The sequence below is a fragment of the Leuciscus leuciscus genome (genome assembly GCF_965113295.1).
Source record: "Leuciscus leuciscus genome assembly, chromosome: 12".
NCBI classification, from domain to species: domain Eukaryota; kingdom Metazoa; phylum Chordata; class Actinopteri; order Cypriniformes; family Leuciscidae; genus Leuciscus; species Leuciscus leuciscus.
The window spans coordinates 38,818,533-38,832,072 of NC_138736.1; the positions used below are offsets into that span (position 1 = coordinate 38,818,533).

General features: G+C 43.1%; 1 protein-coding gene across 2 annotated transcripts in view; it reads left to right on the forward strand.

The window, feature by feature from the left end:
• The window catches only part of slc45a4a (solute carrier family 45 member 4a), a 58,786-nt gene that overhangs the window by 30,914 nt on the left and 14,332 nt on the right, over positions 1 to 13,540 (forward strand). The window lies entirely within an intron of this gene.

Sequence of the window (13,540 nt, forward strand, 5' to 3'; positions counted from 1 at the left end):
CAATTGTAACGGTTACATCCAGTCTCAATGCACACACAGTATATATGTGTAGTATGGTGGCGCTGTAAGCTCTACGCTAGTGTTCCAGCTCGCGGCCTGGTGTCACTCCCGCTCGCTGCAATGCCTCATGGGTACGTCACATCTCACACACAGGGCACAAGAATTCAGCACACACACCTGCTCTGTCAGTTATTAATGCATCATTTTAGCTGATCTGTGGAGAACTATGGATTGTAATGTTACGAGTGCGACAGAAAGTGTGTTTGTTGCGTGTGATTTTGCAGGTTTTTATTGTCTCTTATAAATAGCGAAACAATGAGCTCTTTTATGCTGTTTTTGGTCGGTCTCTGGCACATAAGACTGGAGTTCTCATGACCACAACAGTGAAACTCAGTCAGTGTTTAGTTTGAAATGTGCTGCGTCCTCTGTGAAATATTACAAGAATCAACACTAATCTGACTAATAACACTGAGCTCAGACGAGGAGGCGGAAGTGTGTGTGTGTGTCTGTGTGTGTCTGTGTGTGTCTGTGTGTGTCTGTGTGTGTCTGTGTGTGTGTGTGTGTGTGTGTCTGTGTGTGTGTCTGTGTGTGTGTGTGTCTGTGTGTGTGTCTGTGTGTGTGTCTGTGTGTGTGTCTGTGTGTGTGTCTGTCTGTGTGTCTGTCTGTGTGTCTGTCTGTGTGTGTGTCTGTGTGTGTGTCTGTGTGTGTGTCTGTGTGTGTGTCTGTCTGTGTGTGTGTCTGTCTGTGTGTCTGTCTGTGTGTGTGTCTGTCTGTGTGTGTGTCTGTGTGTGTGTCTGTGTGTGTGTCTGTATCTGTCTGTGTGTGTCTGTCTGTCTGTGTGTGTGTCTGTCTGTGTCTGTCTGTGTCTGTGTGTGTCTGTGTGTGTCTGTGTCTGTCTCTGTCTCTGTCTCTGTCTCTGTCTGTGTCTGTGTCTGTGTCTGTGTCTGTGTCTGTGTCTGTGTGTGTGTGTGTGTGTGTGTGTGTCTGTGTGTCTGTGTGTGTGTCTGTGTGTCTGCCTACTTTTATTGAGGACTAATTTATTCCCAGAAGTGACCAAAATTGCGCGTGCTGTATGTCCTGTATTGAGATGTCCTGTATGTCCAGTGCTGAGTGAGACTGCTGTGTATCGCACTGCTGCAGTGTTACATAAGAGAGATGACTCGCTGTGTGTGTGTGTGTGTGTGTGTGTGTGTGTGTCTGTGTCTGTCTGTGTGTGTGTTTAAACTCATGCGGTTTAAATCTCCTGCAGGAACAGGAGAAAAACATATGGACAATATGGGAGATCAGTTTTCACAATCTAATGACTGAAACACAAACAATCTCCCACTTGGCAACACACTGTTAACCGCTTGCTGATCTCAGAACAGTTCACATCACTAACTTCACCAGATCCACACAGCACATCCGCTGATCTCAGGACAGTTCACATCACTAACTTCACCAGATCCACACAACACATCTGCTGATCTCAGAACAGTTCACATCACTAACTTCACCAGATCCACACAGCACATCTGCTGATCTCAGAACAGTTCACATCACTAACTTCACCAGATCCACACAGCACATCCGCTGATCTCAGGACAGTTCACATCACTAACTTCACCAGATCCACACAGCACATCTGCTGATCTCAGAACAGTTCACATCACTAACTTCACCAGATCACTAACTTCACCAGATCCACACAGCACATCCGCTGATCTCAGAACAGTTCACATCACTAACTTCACCAGATCCACACAGCACATCTGCTGATCTCAGGACAGTTCACATCACTAACTTCACCAGATCTACACAGCACATCTGCTGATCTCAGAACAGTTCACATCACTAACTTCACCAGATCCACACAGCACATCTGCTGATCTCAGAACAGTTCACATCACTAACTTCACCAGATCCACACAGCACATCTGCTGATCTCAGAACAGTTCAGATCACTAACTTCACCAGATCACTAACTTCACCAGATCCACACAGCACATCCGCTGATCTCAGAACAGTTCACATCACTAACTTCACCAGATCCACACAGCACATCTGCTGATCTCAGAACAGTTCAGATCACTAACTTCACCAGATCACTAACTTCACCAGATCCACACAGCACATCCGCTGATCTCAGAACAGTTCACATCACTAACTTCACCAGATCAACACAGCACATCTGCTGATCTCAGAACAGTTCACATCACTAACTTCACCAGATCCACACAGCACATCCGCTGATCTCAGAACAGTTCACATCACTAACTTCACCAGATCCACATAGCACATCTGCTGATCTCAGAACAGTTCACATCACTAACTTCACCAGATCCACACATCACATCTGCTGATCTCAGAACAGTTCACATCACTAACTTCACCAGATCCACACAGCACATCTGCTGATCTCAGGACAGTTCACATCACTAACTTCACCAGATCCACACAGCACATCCGCTGATCTCAGGACAGTTCAGATCACTAACTTCACCAGATCCACACAGCACATCTGCTGATCTCAGGACAGTTCACATCACTAACTTCACCAGATCTACACAGCACATCTGCTGATCTCAGAACAGTTCACATCACTAACTTCACCAGATCCACACAGCACATCTGCTGATCTCAGGACAGTTCACATCACTAACTTCACCAGATCCACACAGCACATCTGCTGATCTCAGAACAGTTCACATCACTAACTTCACCAGATCCACACAGCACATCTGCTGATCTCAGAACAGTTCACATCACTAACTTCACCAGATCCACACAGCACATCTGCTGATCTCAGAACAGTTCACATCACTAACTTCACCAGATCCACACAGCACATCCGCTGATCTCAGAACAGTTCACATCACTAACTTCACCAGATCCACACAGCACATCTGCTGATCTCAGAACAGTTCACATCACTAACTTCACCAGATCCACACAGCACATCTGCTGATCTCAGAACAGTTCACATCACTAACTTCACCAGATCTACACAGCACATCTGCTGATCTCAGGACAGTTCACATCACTAACTTCACCAGATCTACACAGCACATCTGCTGATCTCAGAACAGTTCACATCACTAACTTCACCAGATCCACACAGCATATCTGCTGATCTCAGGACAGTTCACATCACTAACTTCACCAGATCCACACAGCACATCCGCTGATCTCAGGACAGTTCACATCACTAACTTCACCAGATCTACACAGCACATCTGCTGATCTCAGGACAGTTCACATCACTAACTTCACCAGATCTACACAGCACATCTGCTGATCTCAGGACAGTTCACATCACTAACTTCACCAGATCTACACAGCACATCTGCTGATCTCAGAACAGTTCACATCACTAACTTCACCAGATCCACACAGCATATCTGCTGATCTCAGGACAGTTCACATCACTAACTTCACCAGATCCACACAGCACATCCGCTGATCTCAGGACAGTTCACATCACTAACTTCACCAGATCTACACAGCACATCTGCTGATCTCAGGACAGTTCACATCACTAACTTCACCAGATCTACACAGCACATCTGCTGATCTCAGAACAGTTCACATCACTAACTTCACCAGATCCACACAGCACATCTGCTGATCTCAGGACAGTTCACATCACTAACTTCACCAGATCTACACAGCACATCTGCTGATCTCAGAACAGTTCACATCACTAACTTCACCAGATCCACACAGCACATCTGCTGATCTCAGAACAGTTCACATCACTAACTTCACCAGATCCACACAGCACATCTGCTGATCTCAGAACAGTTCACATCACTAACTTCACCAGATCTACACAGCACATCTGCTGATCTCAGGACAGTTCACATCACTAACTTCACCAGATCTACACAGCACATCTGCTGATCTCAGAACAGTTCACATCACTAACTTCACCAGATCCACACAGCACATCTGCTGATCTCAGAACAGTTCACATCACTAACTTCACCAGATCCACACAGCACATCTGCTGATCTCAGGACAGTTCACATCACTAACTTCACCAGATCTACACAGCACATCTGCTGATCTCAGAACAGTTCACATCACTAACTTCACCAGATCCACACAGCACATCTGCTGATCTCAGAACAGTTCACATCACTAACTTCACCAGATCCACACAGCACATCTGCTGATCTCAGAACAGTTCACATCACTAACTTCACCAGATCTACACAGCACATCTGCTGATCTCAGGACAGTTCACATCACTAACTTCACCAGATCTACACAGCACATCTGCTGATCTCAGAACAGTTCACATCACTAACTTCACCAGATCCACACAGCACATCTGCTGATCTCAGGACAGTTCACATCACTAACTTCACCAGATCCACACAGCACATCTGCTGATCTCAGAACAGTTCACATCACTAACTTCACCAGATCCACACAGCACATCTGCTGATCTCAGAACAGTTCACATCACTAACTTCACCAGATCCACACAGCACATCTGCTGATCTCAGAACAGTTCACATCACTAACTTCACCAGATCTACACAGCACATCTGCTGATCTCAGGACAGTTCACATCACTAACTTCACCAGATCTACACAGCACATCTGCTGATCTCAGAACAGTTCACATCACTAACTTCACCAGATCCACACAGCACATCTGCTGATCTCAGGACAGTTCACATCACTAACTTCACCAGATCCACACAGCACATCCGCTGATCTCAGAACAGTTCACATCACTAACTTCACCAGATCCACACAGCACATCTGCTGATCTCAGGACAGTTCAGATCACTAACTTCACCAGATCCACACAGCACATCTGCTGATCTCAGAACAGTTCACATCACTAACTTCACCAGATCCACACAGCACATCTGCTGATCTCAGGACAGTTCACATCACTAACTTCACCAGATCCACACAGCACATCCGCTGATCTCAGAACAGTTCACATCACTAACTTCACCAGATCCACACAGCACATCTGCTGATCTCAGGACAGTTCACATCACTAACTTCACCAGATCCACACAGCACATCTGCTGATCTCAGAACAGTTCACATCACTAACTTCACCAGATCCACACAGCACATCTGCTGATCTCAGGACAGTTCACATCACTAACTTCACCAGATCTACACAGCACATCTGCTGATCTCAGAACAGTTCACATCACTAACTTCACCAGATCCACACAGCACATCTGCTGATCTCAGGACAGTTCACATCACTAACTTCACCAGATCCACACAGCACATCCGCTGATCTCAGGACAGTTCACATCACTAACTTCACCAGATCTACACAGCACATCTGCTGATCTCAGGACAGTTCACATCACTAACTTCACCAGATCTACACAGCACATCTGCTGATCTCAGAACAGTTCACATCACTAACTTCACCAGATCCACACAGCACATCTGCTGATCTCAGGACAGTTCACATCACTAACTTCACCAGATCTACACAGCACATCTGCTGATCTCAGAACAGTTCACATCACTAACTTCACCAGATCCACACAGCACATCTGCTGATCTCAGAACAGTTCACATCACTAACTTCACCAGATCCACACAGCACATCTGCTGATCTCAGAACAGTTCACATCACTAACTTCACCAGATCCACACAGCACATCCGCTGATCTCAGAACAGTTCACATCACTAACTTCACCAGATCCACACAGCACATCTGCTGATCTCAGAACAGTTCACATCACTAACTTCACCAGATCCACACAGCACATCTGCTGATCTCAGAACAGTTCACATCACTAACTTCACCAGATCTACACAGCACATCTGCTGATCTCAGGACAGTTCACATCACTAACTTCACCAGATCTACACAGCACATCTGCTGATCTCAGAACAGTTCACATCACTAACTTCACCAGATCCACACAGCACATCTGCTGATCTCAGGACAGTTCACATCACTAACTTCACCAGATCCACACAGCACATCTGCTGATCTCAGAACAGTTCACATCACTAACTTCACCAGATCCACACAGCACATCTGCTGATCTCAGAACAGTTCACATCACTAACTTCACCAGATCCACACAGCACATCCGCTGATCTCAGAACAGTTCACATCACTAACTTCACCAGATCCACACAGCACATCTGCTGATCTCAGAACAGTTCACATCACTAACTTCACCAGATCCACACAGCACATCTGCTGATCTCAGAACAGTTCACATCACTAACTTCACCAGATCCACACAGCACATCTGCTGATCTCAGGACAGTTCACATCACTAACTTCACCAGATCCACACAGCACATCCGCTGATCTCAGAACAGTTCACATCACTAACTTCACCAGATCCACACAGCACATCTGCTGATCTCAGGACAGTTCAGATCACTAACTTCACCAGATCCACACAGCACATCTGCTGATCTCAGAACAGTTCACATCACTAACTTCACCAGATCCACACAGCACATCCGCTGATCTCAGGACAGTTCAGATCACTAACTTCACCAGATCCACACAGCACATCTGCTGATCTCAGAACAGTTCACATCACTAACTTCACCAGATCCACACAGCACATCTGCTGATCTCAGAACAGTTCACATCACTAACTTCACCAGATCCACACAGCACATCTGCTGATCTCAGAACAGTTCACATCACTAACTTCACCAGATCCACACAGCACATCTGCTGATCTTAGAACAGTTCACATCACTAACTTCACCAGATCCACACAGCACATCTGCTGATCTCAGAACAGTTCACATCACTAACTTCACCAGATCCACACAGCACATCTGCTGATCTCAGAACAGTTCACATCACTAACTTCACCAGATCCACACAGCACATCCGCTGATCCCAGAACAGTTCACATCACTAACTTCACCAGATCCACACAGCACATCTGCTGATCTCAGAACAGTTCACATCACTAACTTCACCAGATCCACACAGCACATCCTCTGATCTCAGAACAGTTCAGATCACTAACTTCACCAGATCCACACAGCACATCTGCTGATCTCAGAACAGTTCACATCACTAACTTCACCAGATCCACACAGCACATCTGCTGATCTCAGAACAGTTCACATCACTAACTTCACCAGATCCACACAGCACATCTGCTGATCTCAGAACAGTTCACATCACTAACTTCACCAGATCCACACAGCACATCCGCTGATCCCAGAACAGTTCACATCACTAACTTCACCAGATCCACACAGCACATCCGCTGATCTCAGAACAGTTCACATCACTAACTTCACCAGATCCACACAGCACATCTGCTGATCTCAGAACAGTTCACATCACTAACTTCACCAGATCCACACAGCACATCTGCTGATCTCAGAACAGTTCACATCACTAACTTCACCAGATCCACACAACACATCTGCTGATCTCAGAACAGTTCACATCACTAACTTCACCAGATCCACACTGCACATCTGCTGATCTCAGAACAGTTCACATCACTAACTTCACCAGATCCACACAGCACATCTGCTGATCTCAGAACAGTTCACATCACTAACTTCATCAGATCCACACAGCACATCTGCTGATCTCAGAACAGTTCACATCACTAACTTCATCAGATCCACACTGCACATCTGCTGATCTCAGAACAGTTCACATCACTAACTTCACCAGATCCACACAGCACATCTGCTGATCTCAGAACAGTTCACATCACTAACTTCACCAGATCCACACAGCACATCTGCTGATCTCAGAACAGTTCACATCACTAACTTCACCAGATCCACACAGCACATCCGCTGATCTCAGGACAGTTCAGATCACTAACTTCATCAGATCCACACAGCACATCCGCTGATCTCAGGACAGTTCAGATCACTAACTTCACCAGATCCACACAGCACATCTGCTGATCTCAGAACAGTTCACATCACTAACTTCATCAGATCCACACAGCACATCTGCTGATCTCAGAACAGTTCACATCACTAACTTCACCAGATCCACACAGCACATCTGCTGATCTCAGAACAGTTCACATCACTAACTTCATCAGATCCACACAGCACATCCGCTGATCTCAGGACAGTTCAGATCACTAACTTCACCAGATCCACACAGCACATCTGCTGATCTCAGAACAGTTCACATCACTAACTTCACCAGATCCACACAGCACATCCGCTGATCTCAGGACAGTTCACATCACTAACTTCACCAGATCCACACAGCACATCTGCTGATCTCAGAACAGTTCACATCACTAACTTCACCAGATCCACACAGCACATCTGCTGATCTCAGGACAGTTCAGATCACTAACTTCACCAGATCCACACAGCACATCCGCTGATCTCAGGACAGTTCAGATCACTAACTTCACCAGATCCACACAGCACATCTGCTGATCTCAGGACAGTTCACATCACTAACTTCACCAGATCCACACAGCACATCTGCTGATCTCAGGACAGTTCACATCACTAACTTCACCAGATCTACACAGCACATCTGCTGATCTCAGAACAGTTCACATCACTAACTTCACCAGATCCACACAGCACATCCGCTGATCTCAGGACAGTTCACATCACTAACTTCACCAGATCCACACAGCACATCTGCTGATCTCAGAACAGTTCAGATCACTAACTTCACCAGATCCACACAGCACATCCGCTGATCTCAGGACAGTTCACATCACTAACTTCACCAGATCCACACAGCACATCTGCTGATCTCAGAACAGTTCACATCACTAACTTCACCAGATCCACACAGCACATCCGCTGATCTCAGGACAGTTCACATCACTAACTTCACCAGATCCACACAGCACATCTGCTGATCTCAGAACAGTTCACATCACTAACTTCACCAGATCCACACAGCACATCTGCTGATCTCAGAACAGTTCACATCACTAACTTCACCAGATCCACACAGCACATCTGCTGATCTCAGGACAGTTCAGATCACTAACTTCACCAGATCCACACAGCACATCCGCTGATCTCAGGACAGTTCAGATCACTAACTTCACCAGATCCACACAGCACATCTGCTGATCTCAGGACAGTTCAGATCACTAACTTCACCAGATCCACACAGCACATCCGCTGATCTCAGGACAGTTCAGATCACTAACTTCACCAGATCCACACAGCACATCCGCTGATCTCAGGACAGTTCACATCACTAACTTCACCAGATCCACACAGCACATCTGCTGATCTCAGGACAGTTCACATCACTAACTTCACCAGATCCACACAGCACATCGCTCACTCACTCTTTCTCTCTGTTTAATTATTCATGGAGTTGAGCTCTATCTGAGAGACGCGGGGTTATCCTGGACACACGCTGGAATATGAAACCACTGTGTTAATATTTCATTCTGCCATCTGCTCGATTTCTGTTGGATCGGGATCGGAGGTCGGGAGAGATTCGGTTTCTGGATCTCGGTGGCGCTCACATAGCTTGAATATGCTGAAGATTCTGGCCAAGAATAGTGATATTTCAACATTAAACAAGATAATCAAGGAGAAAATTACTAATTATGACTTATAATATACATTGTTTGTGTAAATAGGGGGAATTTGATTTGACTGTGATGTTTAGCAGCAGGTGAATCTGAAATCAGATATGATTTCTTTAAGGAAATTAGTTTACTTCTCACTAAATGTCTTGGAGAAAACTCTGCTGGAAAAGCTTTGGTGGTTTAATAAATGGATTTTTTTTTTAAGAAAAAAAAGTATTTAAATATTTATCAATATTTCGTTTTTTATTTATAACATTTTATTAAGATATTTTTTTATATATGTTTCATATTTTTGTATTAACCCATTAATCTAGCCAGTTAATCTGTGACTTTTAGATCCTCTATTGGTCACATGTTTTTGCTGTATAACTGTGCAGGTCAGAGGTCACCAAATGCAGCGTTCCCACTTTGAAACATTCCTACATGTGAATGGAAGTGATTGGAAAATGAAGTCTAGGTTGAAAGCATTTAATAAACAACAAAGCAAGAGTTTGGCCTTTCTTAGTCAGTGGCTTGTGCTTGATCTGGTGAGTTGTGCTTGAAATTTGTTTAGTTCTTACAAATTTTCTCAAAAACTCTTGAATATTTTTCAAAGCTTTCAGGGAACTTGTCGTCCGCTCTGCACCTGACACACACACACACACACACACACACACACACACACACACACACCGAGAGCACCTGTTTCCTGGCATTGCTTTGCCTTTTGTCCATTTCTTGAAAGTTTGACCTTCCTCTTCCGGTCACTCTCACTCAGACTCTGTCACTCGTCTGGCTTCAGTGAGTGTGTGTTGGCAAGGCTTCTTGTTTTCATAGGAACAGGCTGTTGTAATGGTGTCAGTGGTGTTGCTGACTAATGAAAGATTTTTCAGTCTTAGGGTTTATTGGTGGTACCCGTGTGTGTGTGTGTGTGTGTGTGTGTGTGTGTGTGTGTGTGTGTGTGTGTGTGTGTGTGTGTGTGTGTGTGTGTGTGTGTGTGTGTGTGTGTGTGTGTGTGTGTGTGTGTGTGTGTGTGCTGCAGTATTAAAACAGTATTTTATGTCAGAGCACCTGAAATCTGCATATTACAAACATGGTCAAATACACTAAACGTTACAATGCAGAAGCTTTCCTTACTCTCCTAGTCTTTTACAGTTCTTTACATTTCTTTCGTTATATATATATATATATTATTTATTTTTTTATTATTATTTTTTGTGTGTACTGTGTACATACAGGGTTGTGTAGTAAATTTTAACTAATGATTAATAATTATAAATAAGTTTATTATTTAAATATGTATCAATTATTATATTAAAAATGTTTATAAATTATTAGTATAATATTTGTTATTATCTAATAAGATATACACTTCTAAATAATATTAATAATTAATAATAATGATTAATAAATATTTAAATAGGATATATATATATACACACACACACACACACACACACACACCGGTAAATATATAAATACTTATATAAAGTATAAAAAATATTATATATAATAAAATATATTATATTAATTAATTATAATATATAAATTAATAATGAATAAATATTAAAATGATTATTAAATTAGTAATAAATTCAAACATTATTTGGCTATATGAATTTGCAGATCAGAGGTCATATGAATGGTAGTGATTGGAAATGAAGTCTAGTGTAACTCTGAAGCTTCTCAATAAACACTGGAGGAAGAGTATATTCCTCTTCTTCCTCCTCTTCCTCTTCCTCCTCTTCCTCTTCCTCCTCTTCCTCTTCTTCCTCCTCTTCTTCCTCCTCTTCCTCCTCTTCCTCTTCTTCCTCTTCTTTATCCTCCTCTTCCTCTTCTTCCTCTTCTTTATCCTCCTCTTCCTCTTCTTCCTCTTCTTCCTCTTCCTCCTCTTCCTCTTCTTCCTCTTCCTCCTCTTCCTCTTCTTCCTCCTCTTCCTCTTCTTCCTCTTCCTCCTCTTCCTCCTCTTCCTCCTCTTCCTCTTCTTCCTCTTCTTTATCCTCCTCTTCCTCTTCTTCCTCTTCTTCCTCTTCTTTATCCTCCTCTTCCTCTTCTTCCTCTTCTTCCTCCTCTTCCTCTTCTTCCTCTTCTTTATCCTCCTCTTCCTCCTCTTCCTCTTCTTCCTCTTCTTTATCCTCCTCTTCCTCTTCTTCCTCCTCTTCCTCCTCCTCTTCCTCCTCTTCTTCCTCCTCTTCCTCTTCTTCCTCAGTCAGTGCTCTACGCTGGGGAATCAGTGGGACAGTAGTTGCTAGTTTGACACGGGTTCTGCTGGTCGACCTGGTCTGGTCTAGATCGTGTTCAGATGATCCTGGACGTCTGAAATCCATCTAAACTGGTTTGAGCTGATGGTTTCTCCGGCTGGGAACAGAGGAACGGAGTGGTTTTGTTTGATTCTCAGTAGAGCCGCGTCTCACTGTGAATTACTGAGTTTTCGGTACAGTATGACTTGTGTGTCTCTCTCCTTTAGAAAGCACTTCCTCTGGTTTGACTCATTCTGCTCTCAGTATTGTTCACCAGTTTTGACCTGGTGGGAAACACACAAAAAATCTCCTGTGATTATTTACTGAAATCTCTCAAACTTCCTGTTTGGATGTTTACTCCACATATTTTTCAAGGAACAAATAACCTGCTCACCAACTGATAGAGATCTTTTGTTTGTGCCTCGTCTCAGTGTTTGTGTGCTTTACTGCAGCTTACGCACAAAGACTAAATATAAATATATATATATATAAAAAACATTTTAAAGAAGCGAGGAAGAGGAAGTGTCCTGGCTGTGGACGGTGGCACTGTGAGGTGAAGCCGGCCCGGCGTTCCCAAGCTCCCATCAGATCCGGTCCTGACTCTGATAAGAGACTCGGAAAACTTCTCAGGACTCCAGGGGCCGTTTTTCCCAGAGGATCATGAGTTGCTGTTGTTGTTTTTGCGGATCCTGGACTGGGACGTCTCTGTTTTCTCCAGCAGGTGCAGTGGCATTATTCCAGATGATGTCTGACAGCATCCGTGAGAAAAACTGTGACTCTTTCATTTTTCGTCACAGAATTGTGGGAACTATGTGGAATTATGACATAAGATCTCATTTTCATGTACACACATACTCCTCTAATGGCCAACGGATTGGTTTGCTTTTCTTTCTGGAAATGCTGATCTGTTCTGTAACATAATGAGCTTAAATGTACTTTTCCAAATGGAAAACACTCGGATGAAGCATTATAAAGCAGCAAATGCACATTTCTCACATTAATGATGCTCATCTTTTCCATGAGCACTTGACTGAATTATTTATTATAAATTTTATTGATTTCTTTATGTGTTTAAAAACATATTATTTTTATTCATCTTTTCTGTGAGCACTTGACTGAGTTATGTTTTATATAATAATATTATTCATTTTTTTCCTTTTTTATAATTTATTTTTCTTTTTACTCATCTTTTCCTTGAGCACAGGTATCAACCTGAATCTTTTGTTTTATTATATATTTTTTAAATCCTTCTCTACACTTCCAATATTTCTTTATAAATGTAAGTTAACATTCCAAAACAATCCTCTATGAAATACATTTTCAGGTTTTTTTAACAACCTTTTTTATGAGAGCATTTGTTTTTCTAACCATAGAAAATAACATATTTTGTCAACTACAATTAAATAAGTTAATTTATACAAGTTCTTAATCTAAATAATTAGATGGGTAAAATTCAGTCAACATTAACTGCATGAACTCCTCAGGTTTTCCTGAATGTGTGTCTGTAGATCAGCACTAATAGGCCAGTCTTCTGCTGATCCGGGAACAATGAAGGGGTATTTTTATAGGTTAGATGGGCGTTTGCCAGGCTTTTACAGGATTATTAAGCACATAACGATTTCCACAGCGCCCTTATTTATGATTCGAGTCATGTGAGTCTGTGTGTGTGTGAGTTATAGCGTTTAAAGCCTGTTACTCTTACAAACAATCTGCTTTATCGTCTGATCTTATTTTCTTATTGAATCCGGTCATAAGATCATAATTTTGAGTGCCAGCTGTGACAGACCTCAGCCGTA